The sequence below is a fragment of the Amblyomma maculatum genome, chromosome 1, assembly GCF_055883805.1.
Source record: "Amblyomma maculatum isolate TAMU_Amacu chromosome 1, ASM5588380v1, whole genome shotgun sequence".
NCBI lineage: Eukaryota > Metazoa > Arthropoda > Arachnida > Ixodida > Ixodidae > Amblyomma > Amblyomma maculatum.
Window position 1 is genome coordinate 325,936,005 of NC_139344.1, and position 17,643 is coordinate 325,953,647.

Genomic DNA, 17,643 nt, shown 5'->3' on the forward strand with positions numbered 1-17,643 from the left:
TTACCGAGTTCTGATAAACAGCACGCCACAAGGTGACCGCGATTTCATGTGTAGATCATGTCATTATACATTATACTGTTTGCTTATTACGAAGCGCAGCTGTAGGTGATGTAACATCAGTTATATTTTTGGCGCACAAGCTCCCGTACACCCCATTTAGCCCGTATCACTCACTGAAATTCGCTATATGGCAGCTGGGCACTTGAGTAGACGCAACTTCGCATTGTAAGGGAGGAGAAGGCTATTGTGTAAAATAAAAGAAGCGGACAGAAGAGAAAAAGCACACGGGGGGCAGAAATTATGCGTAGGGCACTGGCAAGCCTTGGCCGCGGCGAACGCTCCAGCAGGCAAGCAGAGACAAATTCTAAAAACACTACTTCGCAGCAGGAGAAGAGAAATGCGTACACGGAGGGAGACTCGGACGAAACAAAACCGACCTCACGCTCGGACGTTTCGGAGGAAGGGCGGAAAAGAGGGGGAAAATGGGAAGGGCGGGGCAACTGTGTCACCCCCGCAGCTCGAAAGTTGGTGGCGAGCGTTCCTGACTGGGCGAGAGAAGAAATGTATACACGCCGACTTTGAAGAGAGCATGCAGTTTTGTGGTATTTGTATACTATTTTTGAAGGAGCTCTTTTCGAACAAAGTTGTCTTACGATCAAATACATGAAGAAAAAAAAAACGAAGGAAAATGATTATTGTCCAGGTTATTAATCGCATACTGTTTTTCTCAAAACAGTCTGGTAAAGCTAAGAGCCGCGAGAAAACAGGCCAGCGTCCTTGTCATTTGGTTTTGTTTCTTTGCGTGTGGCCCATTCATCCTCTTTTACGACCTGCCGGGGTGGGACGGGCGGCTCTTTTCATTTTTTTTTTTTTTTTTTCGGAAGTCGGAGGGGCGCATTTTCGCAGCGAGCGGTCCGATTCTACACCGGAAACTAACCCCCTCTCCTCCCCCGCTTCTTGTCAACAGTTCTTGGAAGACTCGGCAGCTTGTGCTCGTGGGTGCGTGCGTGCTTTCAAGTTCGTTGCAGAAGTGTAGAGCGCGACCAAGAGACGATCTCGAGCGCGCGAGGACGCTGTACGTGCGAACGAAATGTTGGAAATGCAAGCGCGTTTTCCAAAGTTGCGCGTTATTAGTTAAAATTACAAGACAGTCAACTTTGTTACCTTCAATAACTAGGCGCTGGACAACCAGACCTCTTTTTCATTCGCATTTATATATTGTCAGGACAAGTGACTGTAACAGTTTTCAACCGCTGTATCCTTTCAGTAACTCCGCCAAGCCATCCTGAAGTAACGCGCTCCTCCGGCGCGTTTGGACAAAAAATATCGAAGATGCTCCGCTTTTTCTGTTTTTCTGTTTGTTTGTTTTTTCCTTTTTTTCTTTTTGCTCAATAATGGGAGTGTGGTTTCATAGGAACGATACAGTTGATTTTTATTTATTTTATTAGTATTTCGCTTTTGTTTTACAGATTGTTTTGAATTATGGCTTCTATATTTTCTTGCTTGTTACTGTCCACTCCTGGTCCGCGAGAGACATATTTTCTCAACGCATCCTGCATATCAATATGAGTTTGAGACCCCTATGTTATACAGAGTGATTGAAAATTAATAATATTTATTGAGAGCTACACGAGGTACGCGCAATAAAAGAAGCTAATTGAAAAGAATTCTTTCCTGAAGCAGCTGCCGCAATTTCGGGTTTTTGTTGTGGCTTCAGACTAATAATATGGAGAACTTTTAGTTTTAAGGCGTGAACATGTATCGGAAGGGATTAAAGCGAATTATCTGTCGTACGTACTAAGCCGAGAGATCGCTTGTAGAATAGCCCTGCATATGGAAGGAATGCTGCATAGGTCCAGAAACTTAAGACTTCTGCTTGAAAAGTACCGGGATAAGAGAGTAGAAACGATCATGACGTCATAGGCGTGAACTTCAACCATTTACTTAGCAGGGAACCAAAGAAATCTTATTGATAAACATGGAAATAGCAAAGCACACTGGGACAATAAATAATGTTTCAGTAAAACAGCAAACAGTACCGAACATATAAGGTAGCGGCAAGAAATATATAATGCAGTGAGTTTCTGGTCACACGTTGTATATCAATAATGCGCAGCTGCAACAGGACTCCCTCGGGAGCTCTGACCACCTAACAAATTTCCAGACAGTCGATTGCTCGATCCTTTGTGCTCACACATATACGCGTGAGCCGCAGGCTTGCGTCTTTCAAGACAAGAACCGAGTTCAAATCACTTCGATGTACAAGTGACCTTCCTGAGTTTGATGTGCCGCGTCAACAACCTCCGGATAAAGCTTTGCTCTCCAAGAGCTAACAGATGGCTATATCTAGGTGAGACGCACTAGCATGGGGAACAGTAGACAACGGGGTCACCGAAAGAATACGATCGACCGCGTTCCTATTCTGCCAAATGATCAATCCCACGGACTTCACTACACGTTGTTCGAACGCTTCGCGCGGCCTTCCACTGTGCGACGAAAAAGCTCACGGCGCTAGGCAGCGGAATGTCCAAGCTGCGACACAGTCCTTAAGGACACGTGTGTGAGACTCGACCTGACCAAAGTTGATACAGTGCAGATCAATATGCCAGCTGTAAAGCCTGTTTAATTTGGTGGGGATCGAATACGCCACACTCAGTGCGCCACCGAAAGTCTCTTCCAGCATGCGGGAGATTGGGTGCAACAGGCGTCTCCCACTTCGCATACATTTGGCACATATGTGTAGGGGCGCAGAATAGCAGAGCGCTTCGCAGAGATTAGATACTGCTATGGCTATCCATGCTCCGTCTACGAACATCTCCTCTAACTATGCGAACACGTGCGCCTGCTTCCCCTGACCATGCACTACAAACATCTGCCTTCTACTTCCAAGCCAGTATAAAAGTTAAGGCCGCCCAACGTAACCTATGTGATCCACTAACTCGGATACCCAATAGCGCACAACAAAGGGCATAATGAAGACAAGGCGGAACCCAAATAGGCGCCACCACCAAGCTATAGTGAAAATATAATCAAAGTAGGTTGACTTTGCAAGAGGAATACACAAGAAAACACGTGCTAAGCCATGCAGGGTCGTATCATTGGGAGGCTGGATCAATAAACAATCAAGGAACACAGATGTGGGAAAGTTGGCACCTGTGTGCACTAGGCTTTATCAGAAGTATCGCGCATACGTTAATTAGCTATAACTTTAGGATGAACAAGATGTCCGAGATTATTGAGTTAATATCTATCCCTAGTGTGACTATTGTGACTCATGCACGTACGCACGCACGCACTTACGCACGTCTGCAGTCGCACAGAGTAAATTGTTCCACGACCTTACACAGTGGTACGATGGAATAGTTAATAATAATTGAAAGAAGGAAATAAAAATTAGGGGGACGCTCAAGCTTCCCCTTAACGTTTGACGGGATACAACGCCTTCTCATTCTTCTCTCTATCTCTCTATTTCGGCGGACAACCGCAGTTAATTGCAAATTGGTTATAGGAAAGTAAAGGCGCAGCATCTGTCACAGATCCCGGTGGGAACCTGGACCGCATCTGCATATTTACTACCACATTCCGAATATTTCAGACAAAACTCGACGATTCTCAAGCGAAAACCGGGTTAGCGAGGTGGCTTTTGGACCAAATGAGCTGTAACGCTTCGCATATATATGCTGCACTCTCGATAGACGAAACTCGGGTATATTGCCGACATGAGGATAAATGGAACAGCTTGGGACAAATATTTGCCCGCCTCAGTTAAAACACGGGGATTAGGAAAGCTTTATTCCTTATATATCAATATGCCGAGGCCGACTGTGTTTATCCAGAACACAAATGTGGTCCTGATAGTTTTCAAATAAAAATGAAAGGCACGCAAAGAGCCGATCGCCCGGACGATTCGCCTGTCGGACGTAACTTCCTGCGAACACAAGCATTGTGCAAAAAGTAACATTTGGTTCTTTTGAGAAAATTCAAAGGGATTGCGTTTTGAGAATCCCGCGCAACATGACGAGGATCGATCGGTTCCTGCACCAGTGGCGGTCTACATTGTTAAATTCTTCAACGTCAGCCTCACACGCAGAAATATGGTATAAAATGCCAGAATATATATAAAGTTCCTCGAATCCCCTTTTCCCCAGCCGCGTATTCACTGCTGCTATAATATATCATTAAATAACATTGTCCATTATCAAAGTAAAGTCTCCTGCAATACCGCAGGTTTCCCCTCTACATTCCATGAGGCAGTCGGCTTAGCAGGAGAAAAGTGGAAAATTCGTATCATTGAAACAGCTATTTTTATGCAACATTGAGTTATACCGCGTGCATGACATATATTGACACTATATCATTTGAGCCTGCTGATAGAAATATACATTGCGCAACAGGAGGTGAAATTAACTGTTATTTATACATATTTTGAAATAACGCTTTAACCGCGCGCTAATTGAGCCGCGGCGGGTATGGTACACTCTGTGGTTGATCGCGAGTTGTCATGAACTTATGCTTGAATTTGTGAACTGGTAGGCGCTGATTGTCTGTTTGAAGCATACTTAGTATTAAGTGCCTAAGATTTGCGCGGTAACTGCTATGAACCTACGAATGTAATTGTCCATTTTTTTTTATGGTTAAATGGTAACCTCTGAATTTAAACAACCTCATCATAAAGTTAACCTATAACATAACTCTAAGCAAACCCACGGTAAACCGAAGAGATCACGTGCCTTTAAGGTTTATATGTTAACCGTCAATTACTTTTGCCAGTGCCCTCGAAACCTATCAATCCTAAACGCCCTTAAATTCGTTTCGCAGCCTCCGTGAGTTTACATTTCGTACGGGGTCAAGAAAAGAGGCGGTGAGCTTTTATGAGCTTTCATCCGGATCCGGTGCACTTTGCCCTGCGACCTTCTACTGATTTTCATGCATCCCTAGAACAAATGGACAAAATATATTTTTGTCAGAAACTTGCAGCAGTTACTATGTGATTCAATCGTTATTTACCAGCTTGAGCTCGAAGTCACGGGCTTTAGTCGAGCTGCAGAAGCCGCATTATGATGGAAACCAAACGCGAAAACGGAAATGTGGTTTGCGATTAATATGACAGCCCGAGGGACTCTAAATAACCCACGTACTGCTTTGGGAAGTATAAATCCGCATGGACTATGTAATCTCTGCAAAAGCACTCATAATATACAGTGTTCTGCAACTTAACCGTCTTGGAAAAGTTTCCAAGACGGTTCCGATAAAGTTACTGGACACTATATACGTAGCCAGGTCTTGCTATTTTGGCTAAATGAAGCTGCAGGTGTTCTACTGCCCCACACTTGGTTTATGTGGAAGATATTCGGTTAAAAGAACATTACATACATTCACTCCAAGCCATATTTTTTTCATGCAAAGAACTACAGCCGCTGGTATCAAGACGGGGGTTCTACAGAAGCCGTAGAAAAAAGAAAAGAAAAGAAAAGAAACTACCTCGACGCTTCTTGAACGACGAGGGAGGGGGGGGGGGGGGAGGGGGAGTACGTGAAAAAGAAAGAAAACTGCTTCTCGCTGCGCGGGACCCGCTGCCCCCCATCGGCCCATCTCTTTTCCTTGCGGCAAAGCGGAAAGAACCACGGGGAGGCGAAAGGCATCGAGGCACCCTACCGCGGGGGGCGACAGGAATGCCGAAGCAGAGAGAGATAGCGCGAAAAAAAAAAAAAAAAGAATTGCATGCACCGCACACAGGGAGATTCTCGCTGCTTTTTGCAGCTTCTCTCCCCCCCTCCTCCCTTCTTGAGGTCACATGTCCAAATGGCGGGAAAACACATCCCGCGCGAGCTAAGATGCGCGGCCGCGGCGTCACTCAGTCGACGGCCAGCCTCCGTGTGGGCGCGATGCGTACTGCCTAATCTTATCGTCCGCTTTTATTTCGCGCAAATTCAATCTGTCTCAACCTCAGCTGGTGCAGTCAGCGTTTGAAAAGAACAGCCCATATATGCAGCTGATGATTGCAGCCGCTTGTACAGATTCTTCGTGCCGAAGTTCACCAAAACATGCGTAAGTACATGATCTTTCGGTCTTGATCAGAGGAGCTTTTTGCTAGATTCGATATTATACTGAACATAATAATGTATTGTTTTGGAGCATATGTTCGTCTTGTTATATACCCCTTGCATCTTTCTTCATATATATATATAATTGGTGTGGGCGCTGATCGCGCAGGAAGACTTGCTGAGCCGTTTGGAAACAAGGCTGCGGCTGGCTGCGGTGGCAGAATTGGCTCATTTTGCAGTCTGGGTCCTTCGGTATCTCCTGCCCCAAAATGCTCGCCTTTTAACATGGAGGGACACTCACTATACCGATCAGGTAAGTCCAATTAGCACATATTTTGTTCGATACGACAATATACTGCAACTGTTTCTGGAGCGCGTATATATATGCGCATCTTGTTACTACGTGCATTTTTTTTTTTTTTTTTTTATAATCGATGTGTGCGCATTTCGCTCTGATTGCGCAGGAAGACGTGCTGAGCCGACTTGGAAACGATGCTGTGGCGGTGGAATTAGCTCTTTTCGCTGCAGTCCGAGGTCCGATCTCCTCTGCCCCAAAACGCCCGTCTTTCACTTCATATCGAAGTGCATGCACTGACATGTATACCCATCAGGTAAGTCAAATTAGCGCTGATTTTCTTCTATACGATAATGAACTGCAACTAATTATGTATTGTTTTGAGACTTATGCGCATCTTGTTACTGTAAATGCATATTTTGTAATTGGTATGCGCGCCCTGCGCTGATCGTGCAGGGAGGCGATATCAGCTGATCTGGAAACTGGCTGCGACAGTGGAAGCTCGTTTCGCCGAAGCCCGAAGTCCTTGGTCTCCTCTACACTAAAACGCTGGCCTTTCACTTCTTTATGGCGGTGCACTTGCCGGACAGGTATTAGCGCTGATTTTGTTTGAAAAATTCGATTATCCGACTCACATCGATGGGACGCATGCAACCCAGTTAAATGTCAAATGCTATCACTGATATAAATATTGCAGCACCCCTCGCCATAGGAGCGATCAGAAGCTGTACAAGCATCATCGCTGCTGCCAAGCAAGCTCGTGCCAGGACTGAGTACAATGTTTATGCCGTGTTTATTATTATTATTATTATTTTTTTTTTTTTTTTTGCTGCTGTAATGATGTCTATACGTGAAAATTGATGATTGAGTGATGCGGTATGCTGGCAAGGTAAGTGAGCCAGTGCGTTCATTTTGTGGATTTTGGAATTATATATGTGATGCACACAGATCTGAGCCGTTTCACATTGATTTTGCTCTGTGCGCTTGCTTTCTGGGCAAGCAGTTGTATTTTCATCGTGCGGATTATTTCCTGGTGCTTACATGCTCATGAGGTGTTCAGCTAACCTGTTTCAAGCTTTAAAAATTTACAACGGGTTCTATAAGCTTCTAAGAGTTGGGCTGTCTAAATAGCCGAATTTTTAAAATAATGCTCGGTTGTTAAATAACGAAAATAAATCAGATGACTTATCGTTAAATATCCGGTCGCTTTTGCTGTAAAAGTTCCATCTAGTTTGAGAAAATTAAGCTGTATTCTACGGAATAAACTTATTGTAGGTTTCATGGAAATATCGCGGAAACTTTGTTCAGCCGCGTTGGAATCCCTCATACGCGCTCTATGACAAGCGGGGACACTTGGTTTTGCTAGAATTATTAAATTGCAGCATTAGCATTCAAGAACGCGCTTCGGGAGGATAAGGTTTGACTGCGCTACGGTTTCAAATTGCAACATCATGACTCCAGCAAAACGAAGTGATCGCGCCTTTCTCGCGGATTCACGGATCCTGATTACCTATTGCGGCTTTGCGCTAATGCGTTTTCAGTAGGGTCGCATGAAGTCAAGCGCATAAAATATATTGATGTGATAGTGCAGTTGGTGGCAGTGAGCAGACATTATTTTTTCTACCTTTCACCCTATATTTGCCTGCAATGTAAAAGTCTAGGCGAAAAGGAAATATTTCATTAAAACACTTGTCTTCGTACAGCTGACCAAGATGGAACCTGCCGCAGATCCGACCAGTCGCAGACATCAAGTGATCGACAGGCTGCCAAAAGAAGGAGACCAAGCCTCAAGCCCATCTTCCATATGTGGCACACGCGCAGTCATATATCCACGCTTATTAAAAAGCAAATCGCGAGCTTTTTCTGAACGCTGTTGACAAATAAATTTTTCACCAAATACTGCAGCTTTTGTTTCTTCATGGCATCAGAAAAGCTACTGCTTTTCTTGATGCATTTGTATGTGCTACCCCGTTATATATGCATGGCCCACGATATATTAAATGCATGGCATGATACCTGCACGAGGGGCGATGCCGGCCACTAACCGGCGTCGGGAAGCAACCGGCCGACGTATGGTCTTTCGTCAGCAAAATGCTAGGGCAGACGAGCGGCCGACCATTCAGTAACGCTGGCAGACGGCAGGCCCACGTGCGGCAGGTGGTCGGTCACGTCGGGCCAAAAGGTTGGGCCGTAGTCGATTGCCTAAAATCGGCCAACGTTAGGTCAGTGTCAATCCCCGACGCCGGCCCTCATTCGGGTGCCGAAGGTCGGCCGGCCACTTTTTGGTCGGCGAGAAAGGTCGGCCCTATCTTTTGCCACACACTTTTTTTTGCTTGGGCTGTTCATGCAGTGCATGAAGTCTGGCTACTCGCGTCAAAAGATATAGTGAACACAGATTACGCATAAATGGCCTCCGTCGTCGCCTAATCAGAAGCGCTTTTCTTAGTGTGCCACTTTCGAGGTATGGCGTGGAACATAGCTCCGGATCGGCACTCTCGCACTCCCGTATACAGCAATATGCGTTAAAAAAAAATATATATATATATATATATATATATATATATATATATATATATATATATATATATATATATATATATATATATATATATATATATATATATATATATATCTTTGTCGTCTAAAACAACGTCAGATGTGAAGAATTATTTAATGAGTTTACTAAAAGAGAAAACAGTGAGAATGGGCGTGTGCACTGCGAAAGGAAATGACAACAAGCGCATGAGTCTATTAAAAAAACTGATATTGCGAGTAATCAAGTCGCACCCCTGATAGATTCCCCTCCTCCTGTATACACACACACACACACACACACACACACACACACACACACACACACACACACACACACACACACACACACACACACACACACACACACACACACACACACACACACACACACACACACACACACACACACACACACACACACACACACACACACACACACACACACACACACACACACACACACACACACACACACACACACACACACACACACACACACACACACACACACACACACACACACACACACACACACACACACACACACACACACACACACACACACACACACACACACACACACACACACACACACACACACACACACACACACACACACACACACACACACACACACACACACACACACACACACACACACACACACACACACACACACACACACACACACACACACACACACACACACACACACACACACACACACACACACACACACACACACACACACACACACACACACACACACACACACACACACACACACACACACACACACACACACACACACACACACACACACACACACACACACACACACACACACACACACACACACACACACACACACACACACACACACACACACACACACACACACACACACACACACACACACACACACACACACACACACACACACACACACACACACACACACACACACACACAGACACAGAGAGAAAAGAAAAACGACATAAGTTTATTGCTTGTAGAGGAAGTTAATGCAATTTTAAACTAGCACTGGACTGCAGTTTTAAAACACGCCAAGGTATGTACAGCGCCGGAAAGGGTATTAGAATTGAATTGCATGAACCTATGCTATTTATTAGCACAAGAAAAAATCATAAAAAAATGCAATATTGCCAACAACACTAATGTCGAATGCTAATGAAATGCAGCAGACAACCAGAACTTGACTTCATCAACATAGACAGACATCGCAAGGTTATACACACAATTAAGAGGAGAAGATTATACTTCTTTTGGGAAATATTTGAGTGGGCAGCATAATTCTTTTTTTTTTTTTATGTGTGTACGTGTGTGTCCAGTGGGAAATGTGCGTTAGCGATCCTAACTTCCCCTGACCACTTTTTTTTTTTTAGCATGTGATTTTGTATTGGTTCAACAACAAAAACCATATTTGCAGCGAGTTCACTTCAATGCATGCATTAATGAGCTCATATGCTCATATGCAGCGTATCTTGAGCTCATTCAGTAGCTTAAAAGCTTTTGTGCTTGCCAGCCTCACAAAAAATGCAGTTACGAAGCCGTTCGATATATCTAACCTCAGTCCAGGCAAGAGCTTGACGTACCAGCCATTGCAAGTCTGGAAGGCCTGGCTTTTAGATGCCGATATAGATCATCTTCTGAGCTTTTTAGATGCTTACCTTTTCACAATGTGAAACAGCTTGAAGAACCGTGAAGAAGCGATAAGCTATACTCCCATCCCTCCTAACTCCTTCATTACCCCAAAAGCGGCCGAAAGTCATCCCTTCAATTAATAAAGGCTTAATTCATTCATTATCTTTTTTTTTTTTTTTTTTCTTGTCAGCTGCCAAGCTCGCTGCGTTTTCTACGCCGCATGTTCAGTTATTTTGAAAATGTTTTAATTTTTGTGATCATCTTGCTTTTTGAATTTCTCTGCCGTTCTTAGATGTCTCCTCTCTTCGCATTAGCTCTGAGTTGGAAGCCCCGTGCACAATTTCGCTTCATTGACATGCTTCAGAAGAGCTGTAATCAACGCTCAATTCATATGATATGAAAACTTTATGCGCAACATATCACTGTCGTGACTATTAACCGCTCAATGGCAAAAGTATTCTCAACAAGCAAAATTCCTCACCCTCATGGCTCGTTAATTTCCTCGTCGCGAAAATACTCAAATTTCCTTCGAATTGCTTGTACGGCGACGAACTCAAAATTATCCAAATCAAAATCCGTTTGTGCAGCTCAGCTGTCCGATTTGTGCTATGTACACTGATAGGCTCCTGGAATCTTGCATGTTCTCTACTGGCACTGCTGTCGAAACACTACGGGGCAGCGCGATTATTAGGGTGCTCTCTTTTCGGTATATAATGCCTTTTGCATTCGAAATATGTGCCGGAAAGAAAATAAAGAGCCTTGCTACACGAACTATCACGAGAGTACTTGAATATAGTTCCTTTACTAAATGCAGATCAGAAATTGTTCACTTCGAAGTAAATTATACCTCTATGTGCAGAGCTTGTGCCCACACTTTAATCTCGAGGAAGTCTATCAGTGACACGAACAAATGACGGACTTCCAATTCGTTTCAATAGGCTTCGTTGCGCAAGGTGCAAAGCATGCAGGCAAGCATGAAGAGGCCTTATGTTAAAAAAAAAATATATATAGCAGAAAGCTTCGTCTTAAAAGAGGACGCGATAGCGCCTTTAATGCCGTATCTTCGTTCCGCCAATTTTAAGCATCTAAAGGCTGGTACATAGTTGGCAAAGCGTGCGTCTATTTTTTGTTGATTTTAGGGTAAAGACGCAGCATCTTCTTGGCGCACAACCTATGTTTACAGTGAACGGCATAGAATTGGAGGCACACATGTCGGCGGCTTGAATTCCTGTCACAAATTGGAGCTGAAACTGGAAAAGAAGCTGGATGCTAAATAAGAAGCGAAACATTGCATGACAGCACGCTGAACGCTGCGCAATGAACAGCTACGTCATATTTTTTTACGAAATGACTTGCGCCTCACCATATCGCGTAATAAAAAGAAATGAAACCGAACAGCAGAACGTTACTAGAACGCTGGTTCTGGCCAGCAAGTCGACAACGCTGTCACAGCTGTTTCACGGCATTAATTTTCGGATCAGACAAAAGTGTTCACTGAGGTAATGTATGCCTTCGAAGCCAAAACTGTCATAATGTAGTCATAACTGCAGTGCAGCCGTGTAGAGTGCAACGGTAGCACGTAACAGCTGCGTGTATGCCGGGCGCTCCATGCTTCCGCGCCGCGTGTAGCAGACGACGCGCCCGGCAAGGAGCAAGAGTATTGGATTGGAAAACATTTATTGTCAGCAATGAGCGATTTGTGGGCGCTACACTTAGATGGCCTCAAGTCATTGCTCTCGGCGACCTTTTGAGCCCACTCAGTAGCCCGAACTTGCGTTAACGGGTCTGAGCTGGCCAGTATAATAGCCTCCCACCGCTCAAAAAAAGGGACTGGTAGGTCCGTTGGTGGCGGCGCTTTTTTGCAGCTATTTCGCCGCAGTGTTTACAATTTGGATTGTATTGTGCTGGATACATGTGCGGTAATTTAGAAGGGCTGAAGAAGGCACGCGTCTGGAGCCGACGCCAGATTACTTCCTGCCTTTTGTCTAGTTTCTTGTCTGGTGGAGGATATATCCGCCTTTCTAGTTTAAAGTGATTAGTGTAGTCATGAAATGAAATTAGTGCATCTCTCGAGAAATCGGGGAAATCAACCTGGCTCACTGCTCGGCTGACATAACCTGTGAGCCAACTCGTTTCCTTTGTTCCCCGAGTGTGCCGGCACCCATATTAATTCCACCTCTTTTTGGTTCCAGTCCTTTTATCTTAAAATTCGCTCTGTCTCTTTGAAGATCATGCCCCTCGCAAAATTGTTTATAGCAGATTCGGAGTGGCTATAATTATGGTAACCGCTTTGGTGCTGACCATCGCCATGGCGATAGCCGCCTCCTCCGCTGTCCCTGAGTAGTTTGTTTTTATTGAACCTGTCATTAATGTTTTACCCGAGTCGTTCACGTCCACGATAGCAAAAGAGTTGCCTCCTTTGTATTCCGCCGCGTCTACATAAACAGTGTATTCAGAGCCTTCTAACTTGGCCTCAAGGGCCTTTGCTCTTGCTTTTCTCCTGCCTTCATGAAAAGCAGGGTGCAGGGTGCAAGAGCAGAAGCGCGCTCTCCTTCGAGACCGGCCGTGCTGCAGCGCCGCTAGTTCACGCGACCGCCACCGAGGACACCTTTCCGGGCGGAGCTGTGAAACAGAGTTTGTTCTAGTATAGTAACGCTGCTGGTGAGCAGGCTGCACCGCTCAGAGAGAACCGTGTGGGCCAGCTTTAACGTGCGATGTCAGCGCACGTTAAAGATCCCCAGGTGGTCGAAATTCGTCCGTAGCCCTCCACTACGGCTCCTCTTTCTCTCTTTCCACTTTCACTCCCATCTTCCTCCCTTTCCTTACGGCGCGGTTGCGGTGTCCACAGAAATCAAGTGAGACAGTTACCGCTCCTTTCCCTTCCTATAAATAAATCAGTTTTTTTAAATCAGCCGTCAGCAGTCGGGATCGAACCAGGTATCAGGCGTATGAATCAGTACTGATGTTGTTGAACTTACTGAAATGTAAAAATATTTAGCCACAGAGAGTTTAGCATAATGAAAATAAAATTATTGTCACAGAGAAAAGCAGCACCAAAATATTTCTTCAGTCATAGCAGAAGTGTTTCTGAGGGGAAGTGGTTTCATTCACATGAAACGTGAGGCACAAAAGACTGAAATGCTGATACTCCAGTTTTGTGGTCATGATCAGCACGGTTTGACACGTAGTGGGGAGGAGAAATTAGCTGATTCTATAGAATGAAGTGACAGTACAGTTTATGAAAAGGACTGAGACGGATATTTTTTGGCAGCACGCTAAGGATTGTAAAGAGAGATAAGTTTTCACACTGGTTACGCTTGCAGCACGATTAAAGTTAGACAAAACAATACTTGTGGCATTATTTTGGAACAACTCTAGCAAAGTAATTCATATTCCAGTTTGGAACGGATTAGTGTACTGTAAAGCAATAATTTATGAAATGATAAAGTTTTCATGTTTCGGCATACTTAGCCCATTGCATCTCTTCAGTCGCTTTGGGACGTTAAACCCCACAAACCAACTCAGCCCATCATGTGGTTAACCTTATTAAAATGTATTTGATGTGGTGTGATTAGATGAGGTCTGTGGATGCCGACATTTTTGTATGTAGTGACAGATTCTTGGGGAACGTTAATTAGGCAGTATCTGGAAGGGGTGCTAGCGTGTTGGGATACTCTCATAACTTTACATTTGTCAGTGTTTAGGTTCATGAGCCTATTGTTGCACCAAGAAGTGTAGAAAAGATCGCTATGAAGAAAGCATCATTACTTGTTTTCGCTAACAACATAATTGTTATGAACAGATGAATGTTAGATGCTGCTCTGGAAGGAAGATCATTAGTGTAAATGAGAAACAAAAGCAGTCCAATGACTGACCCTTGAGGCACCTTTGATCAAACATACTGAAAGGTGAATTGTAGTTGTTAGTGCAAACAAATTATGATCGGTTAGGAAGTATTTGATCTATTACAGAACTTTACGATTACCGTTCAATTAATGTTTAAAAAGCAATAAGCAATGACATAGCTTGTCAGAAGCCTTAGATGAAGTCGAGGAAAATGGAATTGGGCTGTGATACGCTGTCTTAAATAAGTTGAAGCTTGTTAGTGAAGCAAACAAGTTGGGTATCACATGAATATGATTTTCAGAAACCGGGAGCCATGTTGTGCTGGTGTGAAGGAGGATATCAAACTCAAGAAAATTAACAAGGTTTGTGAAAATTACATGTTTCAATAATTTGCAGCGTATACTGGTAAGAGAGGTGGTACGATAATTCAGGTGAAGTAGTAATTCCTGATTTGTGCAATGGAACCCCCTTTCCAATCTTTCATCGTATGGATAATGTTATGTTGAGATGTTGAGTGATTGTCTAACATCTCTATCACACCTGGAGGAAGGGGAAAGTTTTGAAGTACCATAATATTAGGTGTTGTGCACCTGCACGAGCTGCAGCCACTCACCACAAATTTGCTCATTTCATTCGCTCACCTTACTCTCTGCCACCCCCTGCTATTGCCTTCTCTGAGAATCTAAATGGTTGACCTAAGGGCATGTCAGCTGGCTGCTCTTCACTTTGCATGTCCTGTCCATCTCCATTACTATTTCCTTTTCTTGATTTATCTGTGGTATCACTGACTAATGCTCGCTAACCAGCCAAACAATGTCTGTTAGTACTTAAGGGATATTGAGGATAGTGAGTCCTTTTTTTTTCTCAGCAATAATTGCTTCTTTGATTATTTATGTCTACGTTGATCACCTATTTCTCACCTATTTCTCACATTGTCATTTTGATGTCTATCCTAAGACAGTTACTGTGTCTTTCCGTTAATTACAAATTAATTTTGTTACTAATGCAATCATATTAAATTTCACGTGAGCAGAAATTTTGTGACTCAAATGGTGCCACGAAATGTCTTGACTACTCAAGAGGTTGGTGACATCACAGCGTGACATGACAAAGTTGGCAGGTTCATTGCCAGGCATTGATCGGATGACGTCGCCAGGTTTGATGTCATGACACCGCATAACATGGCTAAGTTGGCAGATGGTCTGGCAGGTAGCAGTTAGCGGGTGACAAGGCCAAGCACTGATTAGCCGGTTAGTACGTAATGCCATGAGGCCATGCCACATGGCCTAGTTGGCTGCTCATGGCCGAGCATGGATTGATCATCTCAGTGGCTGACTTTTGAGATCACGTCACATGGCTGAGTTTACAGTTGGAAGATGTGCCGGTTACTTGACATGGCCAAGAATGGTGGTGGTAGGTTGGATTCACAAGCAACTATGAGTGCTAAAAAATTTATGAAAACAGTAAGAAAGTGGTGAGCACATCTGGCTACACTTAAAGAAACCTGAAGCAGCAACAGTGCTGCTTATGCTGTCACATACCACTCTTCACGCCTCGATAACATGAGAGGTTATCAGATGTGGTAATCTGTCGATACAGGCTAACTTCGGTTTGTTTTTGGTGTCCTTTTAGGTAAAAATACAGCATTTTGAGTGAGTGTTTCAGCTAGCAATCATTAAATAAAGTTTTCTTACAAGGTGTTTTCAACTCTCTCTCTGCATGTGTTTCACTTCAGTAAAGTGAAAACTCGCTCAAGTTCTGTAGATTACCATGTGAAAGCATGCTTTGAAAGATCTCATTAAGTTCACTGCAGATTCCACATTTGACCACAGGCCCAGATGGGAAAATGCAGTGGTCATGCTGCAACATCTGCAGCTGCAGTACAGATGGGAACAGTCATGTGTAAAGTGCCCACACAGACTGGGACTCTCAAGCGTGATATGACTGCACAGGCTGAGACAATTATGAGCCACGCGGCCGTTCAGACGGGATGACAGCAGTGCCATGCGGACATGGGCCAAGCCCTACAGGACACTTGTGATAGTGCTATGGAAAACATTCGAAATATGTGCCATGTTGTGCTTTGGGGATTTTCTTAGTGTACACCCTAGCCTCAGAACTGAAGGGAAGTGTATCCTGTGTACCATTTTGTGTGCTCCAAGCATAAAAGGCATTTTACAAGGGCATGAACCCACTAGACATTACAACGCACCTGGATGTCCTGCAGATGTCCAGGACATCCATGGGACGTCCACTGGTGTTGTAATGCCAATTGGTCAGCTCCTAGCTGGCAAGCCGTTCCACACTTCTGCCAACATAATGCAGAGTAAGTAATGGATGTATATATTTGAGATACCCGTCATCTATTTAAGGCAGGGTATGCCAATTTATTTGCTGTGCTGTACAAGCATGTTTCAGCTGATTGGAATGAAGACTTGTGCAGAAGAAAACTTGGTTGTTTTTTCTGAGCTTTTTTGTTTGTGTGAACATTCAAGTAGGGATCCAGCTCTGATGGTGGCCGCCAGCTTCTGGTTTTAACAGATCTGAACAAACAGTGCACAAGGACTAACATAACACAATGGAATGCAGTTACATCGCTGCACACAATACAATCAACAAAAACAAAATCCACAGTAGACGTCAACAGACAATAATAATATTAATAAAAAACTGTTTTACATTGTCAGCAGTTACAGTAAGACAAGCATTGGAACTTCCATTAGAGAGGCAGTACATCATGAAAATGGTATCTTAATGCAAAAAGCTATAATAGGAAGAACGGTACAGTAAAGTTAGGCAAACAGTGTGTCTACTGAAACGTGGCTTTAGGTTGCATGAATTAACAATGTAATGATTGGATGTTTTTAAAGGTTACACGTCAGTCATGGAGCTAGTAGCTGGTTAAGGCAGAAAAGTGTAGAGGGCAGTTAAATAGCCGTACAGTTTCATCCCAAAACTGCTGCGCTGTGGGCATTGTGTCTGCTGATGGAAGCACTATCCTCTTTGTAGCTATATGTGCATAAGTTTGCCAAGTATGAAAAAGAATTAGTTTGTGCAAAATGACAAATTAATCGGTTATTTCTCTACTAAAGTCCAAAATGAATTCTGGACACGTGCTAAAAGGAATGGTAGTTAGCAAACTGGATAAAATATGTTGTCCATAATTACTGAGTATTTCATTTCATTTCATTTCATTTATTTTTCCCTTAAAGGCCCGAAAGCATTACATAAGGGGGGAGCAAACTCAATATACAATGC

At 43.8% G+C, this 17,643-nt stretch overlaps 1 long non-coding RNA gene across 1 annotated transcript; it reads left to right on the forward strand.

The window, feature by feature from the left end:
* Positions 1-5,958: 5,958 nt before the first annotated feature.
* Positions 5,959-8,236, forward strand: LOC146207341 (uncharacterized). The gene is made up of 5 exons (XR_014702782.1): positions 5,959-6,048; positions 6,214-6,357; positions 6,509-6,655; positions 6,796-6,929; positions 8,043-8,236. It is a non-coding gene; the product is annotated as an uncharacterized LOC146207341 (long non-coding RNA).
* The last annotated feature ends 9,407 nt before the right edge of the window (positions 8,237-17,643 follow it).